This window comes from Leopardus geoffroyi, chromosome E3 (genome assembly GCF_018350155.1).
Source record: "Leopardus geoffroyi isolate Oge1 chromosome E3, O.geoffroyi_Oge1_pat1.0, whole genome shotgun sequence".
Taxonomy (NCBI): domain Eukaryota; kingdom Metazoa; phylum Chordata; class Mammalia; order Carnivora; family Felidae; genus Leopardus; species Leopardus geoffroyi.
In genome coordinates this window covers 33,999,074-34,025,593 of record NC_059340.1, presented here as the reverse complement: position 1 = coordinate 34,025,593, position 26,520 = coordinate 33,999,074, and positions in this window count along the sequence as shown.

Below are 26,520 nucleotides of genomic sequence, written 5' to 3'. Positions count from 1 at the left end.
TCACGACCCTGAGATCATGACCTGAGCTGAAATCAAGAGTCAGACGCTTAACCAACTGAACCACCCAGCTGGCCCGGAAGGTGTAATTCTGAGAAAGGTTATTCCTTTTCTTTGAGCCAGTCCAAATCCCACTCTTCCTGTAGCCCCCCTCCTCTGGGGGAGTCTTCCCTGGTTAACCCTATTCACACTCATCTTCCATTTGCCCATAATTGCCTCCATTTGTCTACATATCCACCTACTTCATTGTGTTTTGGCATCTGCTGTTTCATAACTGTGCATTTTGTAGGCATCCTGGGAGCTGAAAATTTGTCTTTTTCATTTCCTTTGAATACCACAATACCGACCACGCTGCCAGGCAGAAATTAATTTCCTGAATGGGAATACAACTTCGGGGCAATCGCTGGGAAAGTGGCTAGGGAAGACTTCAGCCTTTGTTGACAACCCCACATAAGTCCCCTCTTCCTTTCCGAACACATATTCTGAAAGTGGTCCCTGGTCGGTGCTTGCTCACACAGGTTGATTCAGCAAGCGCAGGGGGGTACTGGTGCGGTGCAGGGGAGACGGATTGGAAGAGAGAGTCAGATATCTCCATTTCCTATCTTTGTGGTCACTTAGCCTCACTGAGGTTCGGATGTTTTTTAAAATCTAAAAAAGAGCTGGTAATAACCCTCTCTTTACTTTTTTTTTTTTTTTTGGAGAATTAAATGAAATCATGTATGTATTGTCAAATAGCATGGTGCATAAGAATTCAGGTTCTGGAGTCAGAATATCTGGGTTGAAATCTTTTCCCCACCACTTGCAAGCTGTGAGATATTAGCTAAGCAGCACAACCTCTGTGTGGCAGACCGAGGCCGGGATGGCCCTAGGCTTCTCTCTCTCTCCATACAGTTTGGGAATCCCTTCTGCTGGGTCTCTGGGATAAGCCGTGGAACTTGCTTTGGCTAATGGGTCCACAGCAAATGTGACACAAGCAGAGACTTAGGAAGTCCCTGTCACCCTTTGCTGCTCTGGGACACTGATACCACGTGAGGGAGCTCAGGCCAGATGGCTGCATGGTGCGATAGGGTTGGGTGCCTTGTCTGCTGGCCAACAGCCTTCCAGCTCCACTCACATCAAAATGAGTGACGGGTGCTTGCGTGGCTCAGTGGGTCAAGCGTGTGACTCCTGCTTTAGGCTCAGGTCTTGGTCTCATGGTTCATGAGTTTGAGCCCTGCACCGCGGAGTCTTCTTGGGACCCTCTCTCTCCCTCTCTCTGCCCTGCCTCCGAGCATGCTTACACATGCGCTCTCTCTCGCTCTCTCTCTCTCTCAAAATAAATAAATAAACATTAAAAAAATGAGCCTGATCCAGATCATCCAGCCATCAGCCAAGCAAAGTTGCAGGAGAGAGTCCAGCTAAGATCAGCCGAGCTGGCTTAGATCAGAATCATGAGGTAAATAAATGCTTGAGTTTTAAGCCATCATGGTTTGGGGAGGTTTCTGAGCAGCAAAAGATAACTGATGTGCTCTCCATGCCCCATTTTTCCTCATCTCAGTAAACAGTAGTACTTGCTATATCAAGTTGCATGAGAATTGAATGAGTTAGTACGTGCACCACACTTACAACATGTCCAGACCACACGGTGCATAAAATGTGTTATTTATCATTGCGTGAAAGTGCACACCGCTCGAGATGCCAAGCATCTACTCAGGGCGTGTTCCTTCCCTTTCCTCTTAAAATGTGTTCATCGCTGAACTAAAGTTCAAGTTAAACCTCAGGCTGATTTTCTTCAACTCTTTTTAGTCGGGGAGGAAACGATGGGTTTTCCCCCAGTGCTGTTTAAGCCAACTTGGTCTGAAAGTGTCCGTCGTCTTCTACAAGACCCTCAGATCGAGCTCTTGCAGAGACTCTGGTATGATAAGTGCCCACCCAGCTCTTTCTTGGCCCTGCTTGAGTGATTTGTGTGCAGCCACCTTGGGCATCTGGGCAGCAGGCCTCTGAGAGGAGTGGATGGGATGTGTCATTTCTCCATTCTGTTCCTCTGCTAAGTCATGCTGGGAGAGCACTCACAATGAGCAAGGAGGATTTTTTTTTTTTTTTTTTTTTTTTTTTTTTTTTTTTGTAACAAAAGGTAAGGCAAGATACCTATCTTAAAATCAAAGGGAGTCGACAGGCAGGAAGCAGAATTTTCTTTGTCTGGACATGTCCTGGTATAGGCAGAGGGAAAGAATGACCGCTGGAAGGTCCTGACGGAGGCACAGCTAACAGGCACGGACGGATTTACAACACCTTCTGTTTATTTGGTGGCTGTAAAATCCTTCCGCTCCTGAGATTTAGAGTTGTTGTTTTCAATTTGCCAAGAGGTTCTTTTCTCCAATGAGGGATGAAGTCTGCCTGGAAAAAAGGACTATTCATAAACCAGAGCGACTTCAATAAGGGAATGGAGTCTGTCTCACTGACCTATGAAAGACAGCCTCCGGTCATACTCAGCTGGACAACTGTTAAGTGTTGTCTTCCAAGTCTGCCAAACCTACACTTGAGGGCTGGCTCTGCCCTTCACTAGTTTAATGACCTTGGGTTAGTTGTTTGATGACTCTAAGCCGTGGTCTCCACATTTGCAGAGGTTGAAAAGGCAGTAGCTCTAATTGAGATGTTGTGCAGATTAAGTAAGATAATAAATTACCCGTGGTTAGCTCAGCTCCTGGGAAACAGTTAGTGCTCAATAATGACACCTAATAATACTGTTGTATCAAATAATTATTGCATTGTGTACCAGCACTGACACTGAGGGATATAAAAAAAAATAAGTTATAACCTTTGTCCAAGAGCAGAGATTTAGCAAAGTTTTTCAGTAATGGCTAGAGGGCAAATATTTTAGGCTTTGTGGGCCAGATGATTTCTGTTACAAATGCTCAACTCTGCCATTGTAGCAGAATAGCAACCGTAGACAGCACACACACAGGCATGGCTGTGTCCCAGTAAAATGTTATTTACAAAGATAAATCGTGGGGGGCACCTGGGTGGCTCAGTCGGTTAAGCGTTTCACTTTGGCTCAGGTCATTATCTCATGGTTCGTGACTTCGTGCCCCGCATCGGGCTCTGCATGGCCAGCACAGAGCCTGCTTCAGATCCTGTCTCCCTCTCTCTCGGCCCCTCCCCAACTCTTAAGTGCACATGAGCGTGCTCTCGCTCAAAAATAAACATTTTAAAAAATTCTTAAAAAAAATACATGGTGGGCTGGATTTAGTCCACAGGCTGTAGTTTGCCCACCCCTGTCCTAGAGAACAGCACAGTTAGCAGTGTCTTTGACTACATGTAACAGGAAACCCCACCAATGTGAAGGCTTGAGATGGACAGCTACCGATGTTGTTGGCTCAATGATGCAGAGGTATCCACCAGAAGTTTTATGATTCTCTGTGTATTTCCTCCGTGCTTGTTAGCCACATCACATCCACATTCAAGACAGGACGGAGAGAAGGGCAAGAGCCCCTTTTATTAGGAGAGCAAAGACTTTCCCAAGATTTCCTTGCTGATTCTGCAACGTCAGACTGGCTGGCCCATGTTGCAGTGCAGGCTGAGGAGGTAAATTTTTGTCACCTCTGTCATTTATAGTAAAGGTGGGCAGTGGGGAGAGGGAGGTGAGAGTGGTGTTAGGTAAGCCAATGAAAGTGTCTGTTACACCACTGGGTAATGTCACTCATCCAGAAAGAGACACACACAGAATTACAATACAGCATGCTTAATAATTTCTCTCTCTCTCTCTCTCTCACACACACACACACACACACACACAAATGAAAGATATAATGGGAACTGAAAGGGGAGAACCTGATTCCTTGTTAGTTTAGAATATCATAATTAGGTATTCATTAAGAAGGCTGTTTGAACAAGGAAATGCTGCGGGTTTCTAAATGGGAGACTAAAACATTTGGTAAGCAAAATGGATTATAGCAAGACTGAGCATCATCAGGTTAGATCAATGACGTATGGTTCAAAATACCCACTCCCTCCCACCTCCGTGGGAAAAATATGCTGGACCCATCAACGTTGAGTCTGGCTGCACAGCTTGCCTGGAATCATGAAGCGTAATGCACACTTGACCATAAGCTTGGTCATCCGACTCGGCCAATGAGGTGGTAGCAGGTGGATGTCATGAAATAAGCAGAGAGGCTTGAAATGAGTTTTAGGGGTCAGGCTTGTCCTCTTGCACCTTTGCTATCACCATGAGACAAGCTTCCCCTTGGTAGCTCTTGGCCCTTTAACTGGGGCTCAGAATGAATGTGTCTGGAGTAGACCTAAGTCAAGCCCATCTGAACCTAGGCTTGAAGCAGAGATGCTCAGCTGAGCTTAATAAACTCTCACCCTGCCTACAGATACTTGAGGGAGAGTGAATAATTGTGGTCTTAAAGCACCGAGTTTTTGGGGTGTTTGTTACACAGCACCACCTGATACACCCGTGGAAAAGTACATGAATTCCAAACCCACTAATTCAGAAGCTGTGTTAGTGTGGACTGCTTATCCATTCACCATATGTTTTGGTTGGCACATGACATTCTAGACCCTCTGCTAAATTCAAGACAGATCTAGTGTCTGCTAGATAGGAAGACAGATGAGACATGGTACGTTTTAACAGTGTGGTGTGTTTGAAGACACAAGACGAAATGGAGATCTCTGAGAAAGGGGGGGGATTACTACTTCTGTGGAGAAGAGGAAAAGGAACCAGCCAGTAGGGAAAGCTTCCTGGAGGAAAGGGGCATCTGAATTGTCATTTAAATTTTTTAGAATACTTTTTATTGATTTTTGAGAGACAGCGCTAGAGCACAAGCAGGGGTGGGGCAGAGAGAGAATGGGAGACATAGAATCTGAAGCCAGCTCCAGGCTCTGAGCTGTCAGCACAGAGCCTGACGCAGGGCTTGAACCCACGAACTGCAAGATCATGGCCTGGGCTGAAGTCGGAGGCTTAACCGACTGAGCCACCCAGGCGCCCCTGAATTTCCATTTAAAAGCCAAGTAGAAGATCACAAGGTGGATGAGATGTGGGGAGACAGGGGGAGGGGGACTTTCCAAGCAGAGGGATCAGCGTTATGCGTAGTCCAGGGGCAACAAGGAGCACCCCAAATGTGGGGAGCCATTAGCAATTTGGTATTTCCAGAAGGTCAGGGGTGAGGGACCAGGATCAAGAATCTCTTGATTCTTCCAAGGAGTTTTTGCTCACCTGTAAGGATAATGGAGAGAATGTACATAATTTAACTTACTCAAATTCGTAATAATTACAATAGCTACAGCGACATTTACGGAGTGCTTCCTAAGATGCTGTATACCGGGCTGTGCACATGTATTTCTCCCAACAACTCTAAGTGGGTAGGTGTCATTGTTATTCCCATTTAAAAGGTGAGAAACTGAGGCTTTGGAGAGGTCAAGTGGCTTGTCTGAAGTCACAGGGTGACCGCAGGAGTGGGTGTTTGACCAAAGCTGCTCAACCCAGATTCTTCCTCCGTAACCACTGCTGTTAGTGCTTTTCTGTGAACCAAAGCTGGGAGGTGGCCAGGTCCCTCAGGGAATTATTGCCAAGCGCACTGGAACTCGTGTTCCTCACATCTACAGTTTCAGCACGCTGTATTGACTCTTGTTACATGAAAGTCACTGTGCTAGTCGATGGCTTCAAGTCTGAATAACACTTGACCCCCGCCCTCAAGAACTTTGAGTGACGGGAAAACAAGGCAGAGCACCAACAATTCTTGTCTGTGCACGAAGGTCACTTCCTTGAGGCTGTGGCTTCTGAACATGGCTCTGGGTCAAAGCTCCTCGAGCAGGGAAGGGTTTTGGGGGTTTTGTTTGGTTATTTATTTACTTATTTAAAATTTATTTATTTACTTTTGAGAGAGAGAGAGAATAGGGGAGGGGCAGAGAGGAATCCCAAGCAGGTTCCACGCTGTCAGCACAGAGCCCGGCATGGGACTCGATCTCATGACCCTGAGATCATGACCTGAGCTGAAATTAAGACTCAGATGCTGGAGCGCCTGGGTGGCTCCGCCTTGGGCTCAGGTCATGATCTCGCGGTTTGTGAGTTCGAGTCGGGCTCGGTGCTAACAGCTCAGAGCCTGGAGCTTGCTTCATATTCTGTGTGTCCCTCTCTCTCTGCTCCTCCCCCACTCACACTCTGTCTCTCTCTCAAAAATAAATAAAAACATTAAAATTTTTTTAAAAAAAATAAGACGCTTCACCAAGCGAACCACTTAGGTTTTGTTTAACATAGAGCTTTTGGTGTCACGCCAGATCAACTGGACCAGAATCTCTGGGATGCGGGTCTTGGAAACTCTTTCTCTCCTTCTCTCTCTCTCCCTCCTACTCTGTCTTTCCTCTTCTCAGATGATTCTGTAGTCTCTGTGGAGGTGAGGTTCCACATGGCACAGGTAACCCTGTTGGTTTTCCTCTGCCTCCCCCAACATGGCGTGCATTGGGCCAGAGTCCCCTCCAGCCAATGGTCAGGGATAGCCAGGCGGCCGCTTCCTCCCAGGTGAGTGGTGGCTAGAAACTGATTATAATTCCAGAGGCACATCTGTACCTCCTGAATTCTAACAACTGCCAACCTTTACCCTCTCTCCCTGGACGAATTCTTTGAAAGTGCCCACTTGCCTCAAGCCACGTCAAACCCACAGCATAATATCCAGCATGGCATTCCTCCCGGACTCACTTGTGGCTCCTCCTGCTGTATCTGGTCAACAGCGTTCACCAGAGAAGGGATAATGGCAGAAGCCTCATCTAGGGTGCAGTCAGCAAGCAGAGCTGTATCTAAATTGCGGTCTGCCACATCTTGTTGGACAAGGGAGGGACCAGCTCCTTCTGGATACATATGGGGTACACTCACTCTGCTGTGCTGGTGGACCGTCCTGGAGAGTGGGACACAAGATTACCCAAGCACACGCTTTTCTGTTCCCGACTGTTGTGGATTTGAAAGTATATTCTTTTTTAATACTAAAATATTTCTGGGACGAATAGCTTAGCAACCAATCGGTATTTTCTAAGATGGTCCTAAATGACGCAAGCCAGTGCATGAAAATACCGACTCCGCATTTTCTTAAAAACAATCTTAGATCAGTGTCATTTCAGAAAAACTCTTGTCCAAAAAGTTGAAATGGAGGAGATTTTCCTATCATTGTACCAGTTTAGCGAATGCAGGAACCGCAGTGGGCTGAATGGTGCTCCCCTCCCCCAAATCTGTCCAGGTCCTAATGCCTCGAACCTGTGGATTTGACCTTATTGGGGAAAAGAGGTTTTGTCAATGTAACTGAGTTAGGCTTATCTTGGATTATCTGGTGGTCCCTAAATCCAATGACTAGTGTCCTATAAGTGTGAGGCAGAGGGAGGAGGGACACTGACAGTCACCAGAAACTGGAAAGGCAAAGGACGGATCTTTCCCCCCAGTGCCTGGAAGCGTGACCCTGCCCAAGCGTGCTTTTGGACGTCTGACCTCTAGAACTGCCAGAGAATGAATTTTCTGTTGTTTCAAGTCACCCAGTTTGTGGCAATTTATTACAGGAGCCATGGGAAACCGATACAGAAACTCAACGTATCCTAGGTACAGACCAGAAAGGGCTGAAACAGTATGTGGGAAACCTTGGGAGGGGCTTGGGGATCCGACGGAGGTCCCCAGTAATGGTAGATGAAAACCAGACTGAGAGTGCATTGGAGTCCTCAGTGGAGGGACAGACGCCCATGTTGGGCACAGACCAAAGGCTGTGACAGACTTCTCCCGCCTCCCGCACAGCCACCAGCCTCAGAGCTCTTGCTGCCTACTCAGCTAGGATCAAGTGAGGCAGCCGGGTTGCCTAGATATTTACATCCACAGTTAGGCCTGATTTCTGCCGATTTGGTGAAAAAAAAAAATCTCTGAAAGAACACACACACCTGTATTCAAGTCGTATGTTCACGGGAGGATGGTTCCAGTGTGTGAGCCTGTGTTCAGTAAAGAGTCACGAAATTTTGCTGAATGTCTCTTCTTTTCCAGTCCCTGCGCTGAGCCCTGGAGCTACGGAGATGATTAAGACGTGGTTTCCACCTTAAGGTGTGCATCGCAGTGCAGTGACGGAGGGGACCACTCAGTGCAATACGGTACGTTTGAAGCATATTTGTGCATATACGGGATGCAGTAACTACGTCTGTGGTTCTGTGTGTGTGTGCCTGTGCACGTGTGTACCTGTTAGTGCGTGGCACGCACTTGCCAGTGTGGACGTATGCACGCTTGGTGGGCAGCTCCACGTGCATTTGCTTTTGTTCACACGAGGGTGTCTGTAACCACGTGCCATCACACGGGCATTTGCCAAGATGAACGTGTGATCTGACTTGGGGAGAGTTTTTGTAGTTTCTCACAAAGACTAATTGCTTTCCTCTTTGTTCCCATTGTCAAAGTTGGTCCCAACCAAGGGCTGAGCACACTGACACCAGCGCACCTTTAGTTAATAGTTCATGCATAGAATGTCACATGCCCTTCTTCCCCTCCCCCCTTCCCTCCCCATGCCCCTTCCCATCCTCCCCCTCCCTCCCTCCCCACCTCCCTCTCCCTCCCTCTCCTTTCCCTTCGCCTCCCTCTCCTTCCCTCACCCCCCTCCCCCTCCTGTCCCCTCCCTCTCCTTTCCCTTCTCTCCCCCCTTCCCTCCTTCCCCTCCTCCCTCCCCTCTTCCTCCCTCCTCCCCTTCCTCTCCTTTCCCTTCTCTCTCCCTCCCCGCTCCCTTCCCACCCCCTCCCCACCTCCCTTCCTTCCTCCCACCTCCCCTTTCCCTCCTTCTTCCCTCCTCCCTCCCTTTCTCTCGCCCTCCCTCCCTAACTTCCTTCAGCTAATCCCCAATTACGAAAGGATGGATATCCTGCTGTTGAATCCAGGGAAGTTTGGTCCTTTGAGGACCCAACCCTGAGCCTATAAATTATATTGTGGGTTGGCTGTGTGTGGAGCAGGATTTTAAAGCACCCAAGGCCAGCCAAGGGCATCCAACTGAGGACCCTAAGCTCACTTGTGGGTCTTTATAAATGGCAAAGCCACTAAAAGAACTTGCCGTTTGACATTTGGAAGTCAACAAAACATAGTGGAGGAGAGAGAAAGCAATGAGGAGCAGATCCTTGCCAGGAAACATCACCAGAGAGAAGTGTTGTGCTCTAGTCTTGGCTCAGCTTTGCGTGGCTGTGTGACCCTGGGCCGGCCGTGTCCCTCTCTGCGCTTTAGAGGGGCTGGGCTAACTGATCCAGCCAAGCGTTAGAAATGACAGAAAGTACTGGTTAAAAAGAAAACTGCCTGGGCCCCACTCCACAAGCGCTTGCTGAATCGGAATCTCTAGGGATGAGGTCCAAGAACCTGTATTTTTAATATGCTCTGCACATGATTCCTTTGCCCTCTGGAGTTTGGAAACAAATGGACAAGTCAGCCTCTCAAGTCCTTTTCAGATACTCAGACTATTATTCCGGGAGAGAAAATACTGGCAGTGTGCAGATGGGATTTTCGCAAGGAAAAGAAATGAAAACCTTCTATCTTGCAAGAAATAGAGAAACAAAAAAATAAACCGTTGGTGGAAGAATCACATCAGGCCAGCGGGAGAGAGCCTGGGGTGGGTGTCCGACCCAGAATGTTAAAGCCACGCTGGCTGGGTTCCAGGACCAACAACACGGTGCCAGCCTCTCCTCAGTGATCTGTCTCCCCAGCCCCCAGATGAGGGGAGCATTGTGCTCCTTGAAGCGTTTTGCAGCTATAAATGAGAAGCTCTGTAGTTGAATAAACAGCGGTATCGTCCCGATTGGTGAACGCACTCAAGTCTCACCTTCCAACTGTCGGTTTGCAGACTGGGTCACCCAGGTGAGTCGGTCCACCTGCATCGTTAAGCAGTAGTACTAATAACAATGGCTTCAGATTTATTGAACGTTTATCATACCACATGCTCTGCCTAGCTTTATACAGGAATTAGCCCACTTACGCCTTCCAACAATCCTTTGAGATAGGTGCTGTCGTTACCCACATTTCAAAGGTATGAAAACTGAGGCCCACAGAGGCTAAATAACTTGCCCAAGGAAACACAGCGTAGGGCCTCTGTCAGCCTCTAAAAGCCTATGTGCAAATCGAAAAAGGCACCCCCTTGTGAACTGGAACAAAATCCCCTTTTGGGGCCTTATACCTAATATAAATAGCTCAGATTAGCGCCTTTTTGTGAAGAAGCAGCATCCCCTAAATCCATGTGGAGCCAACCACAAGCCAGCCTGCATAGTTTAGCGAATGAGGGGCAATCTGGAGTCAGCCCTCAGTCACCTCTTCATCTGTGTGCACATGCCCAGTGCACAACATGAACAACTGCACTGAGTAGATCTAATACCACTACTACCTGGTGAAGCTGGGGCCTGAGCCTAAGTTGTCTGACTCAGAGCCTGTGCCTTCGACCATAACAAATTTCAGTTCTTGGCAACATGTAAAATAATATTCACTTTTCTTTTCTCTTTTTTACAGCAGGGAGACAGAGGAGAGCTTTTCAGTGCACATCAGGTGGGCATGCACGGAAGAGAGGAGAGGTCAGATGGGGTACTCACTGCTGAGTCACTACGTGGATAATCACTCAGCAGTATGCTGGCACTCAGAGAATTCTGGTCACTGTAGTTGAAAATTTTTTCTTCTCAAATCAGATATTTTTAAGGCGTACCCACCTGGTCTGTTGATTTAAAGTAGGATATAAGAGAAATTCTGAGGCTGAACTATGCATCACTGAGAGGCATGATAATTCTGCAAAGGAGGCTCAAGATGGTCCTTCCCCACGTCCATCTGATCAGAATTCTGCTTTGGCACATCCAGCATTTCAAAATGAATGTTAGGAAGAGAAGCTTTTATTAAGAAGTCTCAAACTCAGTGGCAAAGAAACAAACAGTCCCATTAAGAAATGGGCAGAAGACAATAAGAGCCATTCCACTAGAGAAGAGATCCAGATGGCAGATATACCCATGAAAAGATGCTCACCGGCATTAACTAGGAGGGAAATGCAAATTAAAACCATAATGAGATTTCACTACAACGCCATCAGCATGGCCAAAATAAAAAACAGTGACAACACCAAATGCTGGCAGGGATGCAGAGAAAGTGGACGGTCCCCACATTGCTGGTGGGAATGTCACAGGGTACAGCCACTCTGGAAAACGGTTTGGCAGTTTCTTAGAGACTAAATACACACGTGCCATATAATCCTGCAACTGCCCTGTGGGCACTTATATCAGAGAAATGAAAAACCTACAACAGCCTGCACGAGAATGTTCGTAGAAGCTTTATTTACGGGCGCCTGGGCGGTTCAGTCGGTTAGGTGGCCAGCTTTGGTGCAGGTCATGATCTCACCGTTTGTGAGTTTGATCCCTGCATTGGGCTCCGCATCTGGGCTGACAGAGCTCTCTTTCTCTCTCTCAAAAAAGTTTTATTTCGATGAGTCCCAAACTGGAAAGAACCCAGTGTCCTTCAGTGAGTGAATTACTAAGCAGATTTTGGTACATCCGTACCACAGAATAGTATTCAGCAATAAAAAGGAGGAACCTATTGATACAAATAACACACTGAATAGATTTCAAGGGAATTATCCTGAGTTTAAAAAGTCAGTCTCAAAAGACTATATATGGTATGGTTACATTTATATAAGATTCTTGAAGTAACAAAATCATAGAGGACAGACCAGGGGAGCCGGGGATGGGGATCGTGTGGGGAGGGGTGGGTGTGGCTAGGAAGAAGGGGCCAGGGAGCCTCGCGATGGAACAGCCCCGTGTTTCCATTCCGATGGCCGTCAGATCCACACATACGAGAAACGTATAGAAACACATGCGCATGCACACACACGAGTGCATATAAAACTCACGAAATCTGAATAAGCTCGAGGGGTTCTATCAATGTCCAGTTCTTTGTTGTGCTAGATGTTCTTACTGGGAAAAAAAGGATGAAGGATGAACATCACTGAACTTCCCCCCTCCTCCCCATTGCCTATGAATCTATAATTACTTCAAGATACGTAGTTAAGGGGCGCCTGGGTGGCTCAGTCGGTTAAGCAGCCAACTTCGGCTCAGGTCATGATCTCACGGTCCGTGAGTTCGAGCCCTGCGCATCAGGCTCTGTGCTGACAGCTCAGAGCCTGGGGCCTGTTTCGGATTCTGTGTCTCCCTCTCTCTGACCCTCCCCTATTCATGCTCTGTCTCTCCCTGTCTCAAAAATAAATAAAACGTTAAAAAAAAATGTAGTTAAAAAATATAATTGGGAAATATTTGCACAGTATTAGGCTACAGGAGCTATACAGTTCAGTATATAATTTTTTTTAACGTTTACTTATTAGTGAGCGAGAAAGAGACAGAGCATGAGTGGGGGAGGGGCAGAGAGAGAGAGAGACACAGAATAGGAAGCAGCTCCAGGCTCCGAGCTGTCAGCACAGAGACTGACGCGGGGCTTGAACTCACAGACTGGGAGATCATGACCTGAGCCGAAGTCGGACGTTTAACCGACTGAGCCACCCAGGCGCCCCTCTATAGTACAATATATAAACCATGCTGGTGATAAGAATACATAGTACAGTGAGAAGTAAAATCCAGAAAAGATACTTTGACCACAACTGTATTCAATTCAGGTTTTCATACACTAAAAACAAATATCCATAATCAAATGTGGGAAGGGCAGTCTCAATTTGTCACGAACGTCTCATTCTTTAGAAATAAGACCTGTGGTAGAGAAATCCTCACACGTATGCATGAAGAAGCGTGTGTGAGGAGGCTGATAGCTACATTATTTATAATAGAACACAGGACAACCTAAATGTCCATCACGTCTCATGGAGGTCCACTTCCAGGAATAGTACGCAGCACTTTATAAGAACAAAGAAGCTTTTTTTATGTGCCAGCATGGACAGGTACCAAGGATGTCCTTGGGGGAAACAGAGGCATGACATTTTTATTTTATTATTAAACTTTTAAAAAACGTTTCTTAAATTTTATTTTTGAGAGAGAAAGAGACAAAGCATGAGCAGGGGAGGGGCAGAGAGAGAGGGAAACGATCCAAAGTAGGCTCCAGGCTCTGAGCTGTCAGCACAGAGCCTGACATGGGGCTTGAACCCACGGAACATGAGATCGTGACCTGAGCTGAAGCTGGACACTTAACCGACTGAGCCTGAGGCATGATATTTTTGAGTAAACAAAAATAACTTGCAGAATGATAAATTCTGTATGTAATATATATACTAATTATATACAACTTCGTTACATATTATGTATGTGTTATATATAATTATATATGTATAAATATATAATACATACATGTGTAATTGTTTTTTATGAGAAGAGGAGGAAACACGCACGACCGTGTACATGTTTGTGTAAAGGAAGAGAAAGGTTGTCCAGAAAGATGTACCTCAAGCTGATAGTAAATGTTCAAAGATTAGGGCAGACATGTGCCAAGTACAAGCCATGCACTTGATAAACATCACGTCTTTCGCTTGCAACAACCCCAGGAAGCAAGCACTGCTCCTGTGGAACCCCATTTTCCAATATGGCGGCATGGAGGTGGGAAGTAGCTTACTCAAAGCCAGACATCTGAGCTGGGACTAGTCCCTGAGCCACTGCACATATCTGTCCACCATGCTGACCTTGGACTCTCTCGGTGGTCAGTCCAGGGTGTGCGGGAAATTGACTTACTGCCGGAGACCACGGCCTCCGGCAAAGTGGAGCTAGCTGGGACGACAGAGGTTGAGTGGGGGTCCAGGTCCCCACCCCTCTGAGGCCTTGTTTCCAGGATGCACCTAGGCCAAAGCTGCAGTGTGACAGGCTGCTGTCTGCTCAGTGAAAGCAAATGACAGCACAGAGTTGCCATTGTCAAACAGCCATGCTGTGGCTAGGACACTGCCGCTAATCCCTGTCTGTGGAAGTCTGGAAAGAGTTGGACGCAGAAGGGAAGCCCCACGCATCTCGTCTCTAAAGCGTGGCCCTCCTGCCGGAAGTAACGTGGCTCAGGGTGGGGACAGGAGATGCTGGGGGAGGGCTAAAAGGAGGGCTTTCCATTCAGTGCTGCAGTGGAGGTGGCCTCCGTGCAACCTGGGAATTTGATGAGAACGGGCGGGTGGGGGAGGGGACAGAACGAACGAACGCTGTCTGGGTGCCCTGTACATCAGCCCTCACGGCGATTACCCCGCTCATCCCGTTCCGCAGCTGAGGGTCAGAACATCAGGCCAGAAGACTTGCTTTCTACATTTTTAAAAGAACCTTTACTCCTTCTTTAAAAAAAGATTTCCCATTTCCCCTCCCCCCCTGCCCCGGACAATCACCATGCTACTCTCTGCTTCTGGGAGTCTATGTTAGAAACAGAAATGGAATCACCCAGCATTTGTCTTTCTGTCCTTGGCTTGTGTCCCTCAGCATAATGCCTTCTGGTTTCATCTGGTTGTTGCAAACAGCAGGATTTTCTGCTTTTTTCAAGGCTGGATAGTCCTTAATTCTCATTCTCTCTCTCTCTCTCTCTCTCCCCCTCATTTCAGCTCCAACATCACCTCACGTGGAAGCAGCCTTCCCCGACCTCCGCACACCAGGTTATCTTTCTATGGGAAAGGCCCTCTTCCCACCATGAACTTCACCTTTGTAGCACTTCCTCTCCCCTAAATAGTCACCGGAGAGCTAGTTGTGCAGGGAGCATTGTGATCTCTTCCTCTCCCTCTGGAGTGGGAGCTCCACAAAGGTAGAGGCCAAATTTGCACTGTTCATTACGGAATCTCCACTGGCCCACACACAGCCCCACACAGAACCCCACACAAAACAGTTGTCCAATTAACACGGATACACGGATCCCGCGTTAAAAATAAGGTCAAGGTTTCATGGTATTATGATGACAATGAATATAATGAAATAATCGGTGATTTGGGATCTTGTTTCACTCAGTCACTCCACTTCTCTTGATCTTATTTATTCCCTACAACACTCTAGGCTTTTCCAAGCACTGGAGTACCTCGTTGGTGACAAAACAGACACCATCCTTGACTTTAAAGGCAGAGCTCACCATCTAGGATGGAGGGGCGGTTCGGAAGCTGAAACCTTGTAGGAATGTTGCTCAGGGTGGGCACTGTGGGTCCCCGAGTTGGCGCTGGGCACAAGGTCCACTTGTAACCTTTCCACAGTCCCTCAGAGGCTCTCAGGAAAGCCCATGTATATTCCACCTATCTGTCCTGGTCCTTGATTATCGGGGTATTTCACTGCATTCTCAAAGTCCCCTTCAAGGGAGCCCGTTTGACACCATGGAAGAATACTCAGGTTTTGATCCAACCTCCCCTTCTTAGAGCTATATGAGCTGCTGAGAAGACACTCAGATGCTCTGAGCCTTTCTGTCTTCATCAGCAGGAACAGGTTGACAGGCGTATCATAGGGTTATTGTGATGATTAATAAGGCAAAGCAGATTATGTGCCAGCCTTGTGGCTGAGCCCATGGATACGACCCCACAGAAGAGAGGCTAACTTCTCCATCCTTTTCTCACTATGTCTTTCCATTGGGAGCTCCTATGCATTTTCAAGCCTCAGGGAGGACCCTGGGCATGGTGTTATCCACAGGGCAGACACGGAAACTCAACTCTAATGAAGCTTCTGGGAGTTCTGATGGCATTCACTCCTTGATCAGCCCCTGCCTGGGTTTTGAGAAACAGACAAACCCATGCATTCATTCGGCTATGATTTCAACACCCTCTCCCTCCCTCTGGAAGCTGACTTTTCCTTAAGACAAAGAATCACTTTGCCATTTGAATGTCTAAAACTGGTGTTTATCTCCCTCCTTCCAATCCTCTCTTCCTTGGTTCCTTCCTTTGTTCCTTCCTTCCTTTTCTCATTACTTTCTTTGTCTGAGCTGATTGCCAATATTCTGTCACCATTACCACCACCACCTTCTGCCTTTTCATTAGATACATTTTTCAGGGAGTCCTAGGACATTATATAATAGTCTTTGCAAAAGGCTGGTGCATTTTTATGTTCTCCCCTTTCATTCCCAAGTGTTTATAAGGAGAGAACAAACTGCAGCCAGGAACAAAAAGCAGAGAATTGGACAATATGCCTTTCCCAGACCCATGTACAGAACTGGCCACTGGGCATCTCCCCTGGGGGGTCTGGCAGGTACTTCAAATACAAGGAAGCCCCCAGATGCTCCACACACCTGCTCCACCGTATCCTTCCTGTCTGAGGGCAATCACCCCTTCCCAAGTGTTTGGGTTCATCTTTGATTTCGCTTTCGTTCACACCCCACATAACAGTCCATGAGTTCATCCTGTTGGGCTCTGCTTCCAAAGCACAGTCAGAATCCACGCCTTTTCTCCATTTCCACTGCTCATACCATGTTCTCACCCGCCAGCATCCCTCACCTGGATTCCTCAAAAGCCTCCCCAAAGGCTTCCTGGCAGCCTTCTTCCCTCCACAGTCTGTACTCAGCACAACAGCTCGAGCAAACCGTTCAAAACCTAAGTCAGATCACATTTTTCTTATGATATTTCCTTGGCTTAAAACCTTGCAATGTTGCCCTGATTCACTCTGTGCGAAAACCTAATTTCTTACAACATCTGGCGTCCCATTATCTCTCTGACCCATTTCTGTAGTCGTAATAATAGTAATACCTAAAGTCTGTCATGTGCTTATTACGTGCCAGGTCCTCAGGTTTTATAGGTATTACTCAATCCCATAATAATTCTGTAATGCAAGGACTGTGGTTATCCCTGTTTTACAGGTAAGGAAACAGAGTCACAGAGTGGATGGGTGGCTTGCTTGCAACCTACTTCTTGGAAATGATGGGCCAGGAGTCACCCTCAGACCCCCCACTATTTTGAGCACTCACTAGGGGGTCTTGCCCATGGCAATGATCACTGTGGCATCGGGGGGAATATGTTTGGAACTCTAGCTTTGCCACTCACTCATCGTGTGACCTTAGGCACGTCACTTCACCTTTCTGCATCCTTGTCCCATAAAATAGGATTTAAAAGAGGGTTGGTATTATCACGATGATAAATGAGAACACTGGAAAAATGCTTGTCATGTGTTAAGGACTCCATCAATACAAGATCTCTGGCTCCTCTCTCTTCCTCCCAAGAAATGTGGAATGGTACACTCGTCCAAGAGACAAGAGACTAAAAAGAACATCGTTCTGATACCAGCTGCCAGGGTGCACGGAGATTTCTAGACTTCCAGAAACACAAAGCACTCCAGAACTGCAAGTGGCAGCCGGAGGCTTCTTGCCTCTTTGACAGAAGGACACTTGGGGCTTCCTGTCTGCGCACCATAACGCACATTTTCTAGGGGGCATATCAATTATGCATTCTTGCCTCCATTAATATTTCAGGTTTCATAAGCATAAATAAAACATACATTAATTAGAAGTTTGCAATCAGACCATCCTTTCCCGATCTTCTCCCGCCACCAGCCTTGTTTCCAAAGCCAAGAAGGTGTATGGTCCGCGGTCATAAATCATCTCATACCATCCTTTCAGGGCAAGGGCGAGCTCCCCTGCTGGGTCAGAACAATTGGTTCGAAGAAGCTTGCTGTTCAGTCACCAAGCACCGACAGCGACTGAATTCTATTGTTTTTCCCTTTTAGAAGAAATTAAAATTATTCATGAGGTGCCGCTTAGCTGAACACTTGGATCCTTCTCCCCCACAGCAGGGACAGGTTTCCTGGCCAGAACTTGCTGCCGAAGAATTTAACATTGGTTAAAAGCGAACATCTCCTCCAAGGGGGGACATTAATACACTTAATGTTCTGGGAGTCTTGGCATCTCTCGCTGAGAGGTTGCCAAATAAATTACATTAGGTAGGTACTTTTGCTCTTGATGGGATTAACAGGTGGCCCAAGGACATCACGCAGATGTATTCACTTGGAACAGGTGCAAGCTGGCGTGCACTATTCATATCTCCAGAGCATGGAATGACCAGTACCTTCAGTAGGTCCTTGGACATGTGCAAGCCAGGAGGTGCTCCAGAACTTGGGTATTGTTCTCACTTGTACCAATGAGGGTCTGGGCACCTATAATGGTTTTCTCCCAGCGTGTGAACCGACAGAGGACAGGAAGGAGGCTGATTCTTGGATTGCTCTCAGAGCTCCCCGAGGTAAGGGTGGCTAACTCCAATGCCTGCAGCCACACACTGGGAGGGAGCAAAACAGGCTGAATGAAGAGTCTGAGAACGAGAGACTAAGGCAGAGCAGCCAGGACACGTGGATCACACACAATGGAGCTCGACTTTGAACGCAGACCTGTCTGGCTCCCAAGTTCTCAAAATCTCTTCTGTGCATGACTTGGATCATGAAATAAAGCAGGACAGGCTTCAGAAATCCACAAATGCCAGGGAGTTCTGTCACAAATCATTTCCTGTGCCCAGCTCTCAATGGACAGATTAAAGGTCATCCGCTCCATTCTAGAAGAGAAAGAACTTCTGTGACTGTGACTGCAGAATTCATCGCATGTTCCTCTGTCTCTTGTTCCTCTGAAGCACTGTGCTCAGGGAATTCCAACAAAGCCCACTCGTCCACCTGCCATGTTCTCTCCCTGATGGCATTCTGTCTTTCTGATACTTGGCTTTCTTCCTTCTCTGTGCACAGACCTCAGCTTCAGTCCCTCTTGCACTGAGTGGATGTTGGATCGAGCCCACAAGTCCCTTGCAAATTTCAGAGCTCTGGATCTGACCACAGAAGCACGAGAGTCTTCTGGGCACCCATCACTGAAGGCAGAATGTTTTGACCGTGACCCCTGCGCCCAGCACTGTGGTTGAATGTGACCCGTGTGAATCCTTCATCAGTTCATGAATCACTGCGTTTTACCCGCCATACGACCCTCATTTCTGCCATCTGACATGCCACTGCTCAGTGACCCATGCCAGTCGGTAAGGATCTGGTTAAAATTATTTACAAAATGGGTGCTTTTGTAAATTGCCAATAGCTGTGAAATTTGGTGCAAGCTTTTAGGGGGAAAATAAAGTTGGAAATGAAACCGAGAATTCGTAAGACTGCTGTGTGCCGTTTTCCTTGGCAGTTCTGGGAATCCATCCTGAGGGAATCCTTATATCCTTATGCCATTTATTGAGCACCTTCTCTGTGCCAAGCCATAGTTTACATAAACATCTCATTTCTATCCTCAACACTGCCAGGGGGCAGATATAAATATCACAGTCACTGAAAGCCACGGAAACTACCATTCAGAGAGGTTGAGTTACTTGCCGGAGTCCTTCGGCTGCTGGGTAAGAAAGGATCCAGTTTTCAGCCCAAAGCACTTTTTCTTTAGACAAATTGCCCATGCATTTGGCCACACTCCATAGCAATGCTATTTTGGAAGCTCCATTTAATAAGTTAAAATGAGTTTTATGGGCAGCTGAGTAATTATCTGACTTGAACTCAATTAAAAATTGAGTCCATTCTGCCTGAGTTTGAGGGATTCTTTTGATTGATGCTGGACAAATGGATTTCTCCTTTTAACCAGAACTCCGAGGTGCAGATGGCCAGGCTGGCTTCTGTACAGTGTGTCCACAAAGAGGTTCGCGTGACAGACCCACGCGCCCACTGGTCCACGTGAGTACGTGGTGTGCATGTGCACCAAGCAGGGAAAAGATGCCTGACTCCTGCAACCAGGCATCTGATTTGCATTCTCAGCAGCCAAGTGGTTTCATTGAAACATATTTCTTTTCAAAAGGTCACTGAGGCTCGAAGGGCATGGGCTCCGGAATCCCCAAAGCTTGTACACATGCCTGGCCGCTTGGCAGCTGTGTGAACTTGGGCAGGTCACTTCCCATCTCAGCAGCATTTGTTTTCATAGGTGACTGACGGAACGGGTGGTCGGGGACTTCAGTCGCAGGCAGCAGGAGCCAAGCGCAGGAGTCACAGGGAAGGACCAGAGAAGACCAGAGGTAGGTGCAAAGCTGTGCAGGGGCATCAGCTCCCCCAGATGCCCAGAATTGGTGGCCATCACCCCTAGCAGCACTCGACAGCCTGCACAGGCCCCAGCGCGGGCCCTGGACGTCTGGGCACAGCGTTAGCCCGGTGCCCTTTATGTGCCCGAGAAACTGGAAGACGCGGCCACCAAGCCACTAACGGTTTTCAAAACAATTTCAAAACGTCCCCCGTGTTTTTGGTGCCCGTTGCTCCGATTCCACTGTAGAGAAGATGCAGCCGATTTGCAGAGCCTGGCAGTCACTGAGACCTGAGAGAGCGGGCATTTGGCATTTTCACCTTCTAAAGTAGGGGCGGGCTCTGCTTCAAAAGGCGGGGAAGATGTGGGTGGCAGAAGGAGCTTCGGGTGCTGGATAGCCGGCAAGAGACGGGCAAACACCTACTCCACGTGGGAATAATCACACCCGTCCAGTTGCTTCCATCGTTGACTCACTCATTGCATGAGCGTTTATTGGTCACCTATTCTGCGCTAAGCACGGGGAAGCCGCCAAAACGGGCTTACTGGGAAGGCTTACATCGCTGCTCAGAACAGCAGCATCGCTGTTTTCGAGCACGAGTTTTGTGCCAGGCACAGCACTGGGCACTTGACTCGTCTCCCTCTGCAAGTTCATGAGCCATTACTGCCCAAAGATCACGGCATGGTGCCACCGTGCAATGATTCGCAATAGCAGGTGGTCAGTAAAAGTGAATTCTCTTTCTCCCCTGCTGGACAGGTTCGACGTGTGATCCCGGGAGATTAAGTTTTCTTGCTTTTCTTTTAGACATCAGTGAGCTCACAGATCAAAACATGGAAACCTGGTGATTGTGTCTGAGTGCATGATGTCAGCCGCTCCAGCTCAATCACTGGTGACAGCTGCCAAGCAGGTGACAAAGGGAATGAAGGGCACCAGCAGCGTTGACCCGCAGCTTGGAAAGGCTTGCCACTTGCAGACCCAGATCACCTGTCGCCAGACCCCCTCCCTGTGCTGAGTTAAGCTGATACAATTACAGGCATGTTTCCATTCGGGAAGTGATAGACGGAGCAGGCTTTCAGGCTGTCACATCCGGCATCCCGGCTTGTTGCTGTCTCGGGACCTGGGCTCTGGGCATGCTTCTTCCTAAATTTATAGCCATCCTGAGACTTGGTCACTTACTTCTACGATCGTCACAAAAGTGATACCCAATCCTGTGGCTGATCAAAGTGAAATGCGGGAAGGCCAGCAAAGTGCCTGGCTTACGAGGGTGGTGCTGATCGGCAGCTGCCACTGCTGCTGTTGTTACTATCATTGTTATGCCTGTCCCCAGCTCTGCCGCGTATGGCATGGGTTTAGCCAAGCCGCTTGCCCCATCGGTGCCTCAGTTTCCTCACATTACGCCTAGATGCGTCTCCGGGTCCACCGCATAGAAACATTCCAAGGACGAGTAGGGAAAGACGACCAGTCAACACTGAGAAAATTACCTCCTGGGGACAAAGTGACTCCTGTGTGTGACAAGATACGAAGAGAAAGCCTGCCTGGTATTCGAGAGCCAGCCTCGGGCAACGTGGGTCACGAGTTTTCGGAGCACCCCTTGCTCATCTGTAAAACAGGGCTCTCTGCCTGCCTCTCAGGTTACCATGAAGCCAAGTTAAGGGAAAGCATGAGAAAGCTCCAGAAATCCCAAGTCTGTGGACTTTGTAAGACTGCCGTTTCCTAGAGCAGAAACGAACCCCTCTGTCACTGTGCAGGCAGCCCAGCACTGGGCTCTCTGATCTTCTGAGTCCAGCCGCGGGCTGCTGAACCCCATCCCCAACGCCGCCTCTGCTCGGCCGTCTCCCTGAACCCTGGGACCATCTGTCCCGAACATACCGTGTGTGTCTTACCTTTGCACGTGTTTTTCCTTCCCTAGAAAGCCTTTGCTGGGCGCACCCGGCTTGTGTCTTCCCCTCAGCCCAGCACCTAGCTTTCTGTGCCCACACGTCCCGCTAATTTCTGGACTGCTGGTGTCGGTCCACCACTTGAGGGCAAGGTCCTTGCCCATCCACCCCGGTAAGGAGCCAGACAGACACGAGTCAGCATCTCAGATGGGTTGAGCTCTGACCCTGGGTTCAGACCTCACCTTGTTCCCTTATCACCTGGGTGACATCAGGCAGGTTAGTCAAGCAACCTGAACCTCACCTCAAGGGTGTCTGATTGGCCCAGGCTCAGGGCTCCTTCCATTTGTTGAGCATTTGAAAACCCCGGGGATCTTTCGGAAATACCCAGATTCTGGTTCAGGAGGTCAGGGGTGGGGCCCGAGAGTCTGCATTTCTCACAAGCTCAGTCTGGTCACGCTGATGCCATAGGTCTGTGGACCACACCGAGCAGCGTGGGCGCAAAGGACGCTGACTGGAGCACTGGGCCATTAGGGGGAGTTCAGTTTGAGGGAGCAAGCTGACAAGTGGAGAGAGGCTGATATAAGGACCAATGGACACTATGCCCCAAAAGCCTCAAATCCACAAATCTTGGCTAAACAAAGCACTCCTCGTATTAGCTGTCATTGGCCAGTTTGGGACGAGGGTCCAGTGGTGCAAGCAGAAAAAAACAGCCCATGCTCTGTGTCAGGCTGATTAATTACCACTTCCTGGCTAATGAAAAAACAAAACAAAACAAACCCTAAATGCTGCCATTATTCTAAGCTTGTTTTACCGTTCTATTTAAAAAAAATTTTAAAGCTTATTTTTGAGAGACAGAGCGCGAGGGGGGAGGGGCAGAGAGAGAGGGAGACACAGAATCTGAGGCAAGTTCCAGGCTCCGAGCTGTCAGCACAGAGCCCGACGTGGGGCTCGAACTCACAAACCGCGAGATCATGACCTGAGTTGAAGTTGGACGCTTAACCGACTGAGCCATCCAAGCACCCCTGTTGTTCTTTTTTAAACACCGACATCATCGATATGATGGAAATTATGATATTTAGCACAGCACTGATGAAAGTGAAATGTGGGAAGGCCAGCAAAGCGCCTGGCTTACGAGGGTGGTGCTGATCGGCAGCTGCCACTGCTGCTGTTGTTACTATCATTGTTATGCCTGTCCCCAGCTCTGCCGCGTATGGCATGGGTTTAGCCAAGCCGACATCATCGATATCATCGATATCGTTTTGGAGGAAGCACTCCGTACATGGTAGGTACTCACTAGGGAACGCGATTCCCATCTCACAGGGTGCCTCGTGTCCCCCACGGTAGTGGCTGAACAATGGCCCCCAAAGATACCAGGTTCTAATCCCTGCAACCTGTAAATGTGACCTAATTTGGGAAAGAAGGGTCTTTGCGGCTGTGATTGTGCTCAGGACCTTGTGATAGGGAGACTGCCCAGTGAGTCCCAAAGGCAATCGTAAGCGTCCTTACACGACAGACGCAAAGGGAAAGAACACACACAGGACAGGAGGGGGCACTGTGACCGAGGAGGCAGACAGACTGGCAGGTGCTGACCTTGAAAACTGGAAGGACTCGGCCACACGCCGAGGGGTGACAGCAGACACCAGGACTTGGAAGAGGCAGGGAGGATCCTCCCTGGGAGCCTCCCGAGGGACCATGGCCCTGCTGACACCTTAATTTCAGCCTCTTGACAGTGACTTTGGACTGCTGGTCTCCAGACCTGTTACAGAATGCTTTTCTGTTGCTTTAAGCCACCAAGTCTGGGGTATATTTGTTACAGCAGCCACAGGAGACAAATGCATCTACTTCTATTGTAGCAGATATATATATCTTCCTGTGCACTGCATTGCAGGAAGGTAATGCATTCGCAGTGAGAATGCAAATTCGTGGTCTCCCAGGATCGCATGCATCGGAGGAGAGAATGATGCTCAACCCAAACAGGGAACTTTCTAAGTGAGCATTTCAGACCTTCGACAGCTTGAGTTTTGGCCATATAGCCAGCTCGAGACATACGTGGCATTATCTGGAGGAACTGGCATTCCCTGGGAAGGTTCCTGGGATCTTTTTCAGGTAAAACCATCATCTGTGTGTGTCTTAGTGCCTGAGCTGGGCTGGAGAGGCAGAGGCATCACCAAGAGGAGGCCACCTTGTTTATGCAATTCAGCTTCATGGAGCAAATACGCAGAGTGACGGATGAAACTGAAGGGTCACGGTGGATACATCATCGCTAACAAATGGTGCGAGATTCAGTAACTGGGTGTGGGGCAGTGTGCCAAGAAGCTATATGGTCGCTTAGAACATCACAAGCTTAATGCTCTCCGGTAAGTTCGTTTCTCAGTTAGGAATCTTAGGCTCGGTAAATGTGCCCAAGGTCACAGAGCTGGAAGGGGCAGAGCTGAGACTTATAGCCAGGTCTCTTGGATTTCAGTTGGCTTTCTCAAAGCTGGCCGAAGACAGGGGAAAATCTTCTAGATGTGCCTGCCTGGGGTGGGGGGACGCATTTCTGTGTCCTTCCCCCCATCTTGTTTCTGTTTGCTACATAGAAGCCTGGTTCTAGAGCTAAGAGTTTCCAGTGGTTTTTTTTTTTTCTTCTTTCTTTTTCATGTGGACTCATACCAACACCGAGGTCTAATTTTTTCTGGAAGTCCTTTTCGGCTACTTTTATTATCCTTGAGCTGAAGGAAAGTGAGCGTGTGCCTGTGTGTGCACACATGTGCAGGCACATTTGGTCTCATCAGCTCCCTCATCTAGGGCTGCGCTAAACGACTGTCTCTTGGAAAAGAACAACATTGCTGCTTGTTGTCAAGCTGATTAATTGCTGGTGCGGCTAGAATGGAAAACAGACCGCATTTCTGTCTCAACCTTGTTACATCCCACATTTTCTGGGATTCTTTTTCCCCTTCTTAATCTAGCTTCAACATCTTAACAGCCTTGTGGAATCTTCACAGAATCCTGTTGGACTTTCCAGTGTGACTCTCTCTGAGAGAATGGGGGAAAAGTTACATTTCTCTGGCTTCTCACAAATTCTCGGAGGTTGTGCACAGTTCCTCAAATTATGGGCCGTTTCTAGGGTGGTTGGATGTTATAACGTCCTCAACCCTGCGTCCAATTCTGGCAGCTTCCAGCGTATTTCATGAAAAAGATCACGAGAGCCAGCACAGTATCAGTTGTTGGTCACCGTTCACCGCATTTTACATGCGTTGACTCATTTTAAACTACACAACTCTGTGAAAGAGGCACGATTATTAACTCTTGAAGATGGTACAGCCGGGGTTCAGAGAAGTTAAGAAGCTTTCCCAAGGCCACACAGCTATTAATTGTAGGATCTGGATTCAGGTGTCCTGGCTAAGAGTCCACGCTCTTGACCATGCTACAAGGTCCTATATTTACCCTAAAGATGTTCTGTTATATCCTAAAGCAGCTAACATGAGCGAGTCTTTATTATGTGCCCAGTAAATTGCGTGATGCTTTATATACATTTTGGTTTCCAAGTCTGGCTGATTATCACAACTGCCTGGGAACTTAAAAAAATTTCAGAGTCTCTGTACTCCATCTCTAACCTCCTCAACAGCTGTTAGGAGAAGGGAGAACAGGAATCTGTATTTTGAGTTCCAGCTTAGCCTGCCTGCCAGACGGGTCCTGGGCAACTTAGGACGGGGAATGAGATAGCCTTCCCTCCTTCTTTTCTGAGGAAGAATGATCATGGTCCCTCAAAAGCCCTCAGTTGGCTCAACCTGAAGAGGCCATGCCCAGTGGGGCAGAAACAACAAGGACTGCATGCTGTGCCCCTGGCCCCTCGCACCACCCCAGCCCTCCACCACAATGCTCCAGCCACACTTGCCTTCTCTCTGCCTCAGGGCCTTTGCACTGGCTGATCTTCTTCCTGGACCACACGAGCTATTCCCCTGGCTGGCTCCTGCCCCTTTGGGTTTCAGCGTAAATACTGCATCCTCAGAAAAGCTTCCTTGGCCACTCTGCCTACATACATCCTCCCTGTTTCTTTCTCCTCCCTTCAAGGAGTTGGCAAATATTCTGCAAAGAGCCAGACAGTACACATTTTAGGCTTTGTGGGCCACCTAAAGTTCATGTTGCATTTTATTATTTTTGCTTACAACACTTTAAAAATGTAAAAAATTGGGGCATCTGGGTGGCTTGGTCTGTTAGGCATCCGACTCAATCTCAGCTCAACCTCAATTTCAGGGTCATGAGTTTAAGCTCCATGCTGGGCATGGAACCCACCTTAAACAAACAAAATAAAATATAAAAAATCATTTTTAGATTACGGTTTCCTGACCCTCCCTTTTTTAATTTGAGAGAGAGAGAGAGAGAGCGTGAAAATATTAAGCAGGCTGCACACTCAGCATGGAGCCCAATGTGGCCTTGATCCCAGGACCCTGGGATCATGACCTGAGCCAAAATCAAGAGTCAGATGTTCAACCATCTGAGCCACCCAGGCGCTCCTATTTGGTGACCCTTAATTCAGCACCCAGTTCATATTCTATCCATTACTACCTTCTCAGATTGGTTCCCTGAGAGCTCACTGCTGTATATTTACTGCCTGTCTTCTCCGCTAGACAGTGGGCTCCACGAGGGCAGACTTTGTCTCAGGATCACCAGTGAGCATCAGGCCTTAGTCCAGTGTCCGCCCGTTGAAGATACTTAACAAGTACTGATTAAATAGTTTTTCATTTCATTTTCAATCTGCTCCCTTTTCCCCAAACACTGCCAGGAAGCTTCAG